The sequence below is a fragment of the Hylobates moloch genome, unplaced genomic scaffold (genome assembly GCF_009828535.3).
Source record: "Hylobates moloch isolate HMO894 unplaced genomic scaffold, HMol_V3 SCAFFOLD_12, whole genome shotgun sequence".
NCBI classification, from domain to species: domain Eukaryota; kingdom Metazoa; phylum Chordata; class Mammalia; order Primates; family Hylobatidae; genus Hylobates; species Hylobates moloch.
Genome location: NW_026652287.1, coordinates 2,466,926 through 2,468,429, shown reverse-complemented (window position 1 = coordinate 2,468,429; position 1,504 = coordinate 2,466,926).

Below are 1,504 nucleotides of genomic sequence, written 5' to 3'. Positions count from 1 at the left end.
TGCCCCAAATTTATCAGCCTTCTCTGAGCATAAGAATAACTTGATGTTACTTCTTGAAATTCCTTGCACCCATCCCAGACCTCCTGGAATCAACATGATCTGGGAGTCTGTATTATTTGGAAGTTCCCTCAGTGGATGCTTACACTCAGGCTAGTGTGGGAAACGCTGACATCTAACCTGCCCCTTTCATGGCACAGATGAGACGTAGGATTTGGGAAGGCGGCTTGGGGAGCCTTCAGCCCTCTCCAGCCCCCAATTCCCAGGCACGCGCTTTTAAGTATGAATAATAAGCAATATGTAGGCCGGGATCTGTGGCTTATGCCTGTAATCCCTGCACATTGGGAGGCCAAGGTGGGTGGATCACTTGAGCCCAGAAGTTTGAGACCGGCCTGGGCAACATGATGAAACCCTCTTTCTACAAGAAATACAAAAAAATTAGCTGGGTGTGGTGGCACACACCTGTAGTACCAGCTACATGGGAGGCTGAGGCAGGAGGATCACCTGAGCCCAGGAGGTCGAGGCTGCAGGGAGCCATGATCCCACCATTGCACTCCAGCCTCACTGACAGAGCCAGACCTTGTCTCAAAACAAAACAAAGAACACAAAATTATGTGGGCACGGTGGTGGGTGCCTGTAGTCCCAGCTACTCAGGAGGCTAGGAGACGGAGGTTGCAGTGAGCGAGATCCTGCCACTGCACTCCAGCCTGGGCGACAGAATGAGACTCCGTCTCACAAAAAAAAAAAAAAAAAAAAAGAAAAGAAAAAGGTAAAGCACCATGTTTACCGTATAAATGTAGCTTTAAAACCTGTCTGCAGAGGCGACCCTATTTCTACTACCTCCTACAATCATTTTTATAGTTATGGAACATAACAAGTCAGGCAGCTAGTGAGCCTCAGTCTCACTTCCACCTTGACAAATAAACCTGTTCTATCTTACAATATTTCCGGTTGTTTTGTGGCTGTTGACTTTGCCTCAATGAGGAAATTAACTCCTATAGAGGGCACCTAGCTCGGCGTAGACCCGGTCAGTACCACCTGCGATGCCTTGGAAATGCAGCCGGCGGGGCCCACCTGTGGAGCCTGCAGACCGGAATCTCTGGTCTGCGTCCTAGCCAGCCCTGCAGGTGATCCCCCGCAGGTGAAGGCTGAGAACCCCTGCGGTCCACGTTGGCATGCACCCAAGGCACAAGTCATTGAGAGCTAAATTTCCAGGTAACGGCCGCCTGGCACCTTAGACTTGCATTGCAGTTTTATTTTCTTTGGGGGCAAAGTTCAAATCTCTGTGTGCTGAGTGAAAGAGCTTCCGACGTTAAGGGCCAGCCCAAGATCGAGTCCACTGCTACAGTAGCGCGCTCGGTGCCCACGTGGGCACAATTTCGAAGTCTATGGAGGGTCTGCTTCGTGCACCACCGCCCAGTTCCACGAGCTAGTAGGGAACTGGCCCGACCCAGTGTCGGCCTGCAGGGGGCTTGCACTGGGGGTACTACACGAGCCAAGCCAGGGA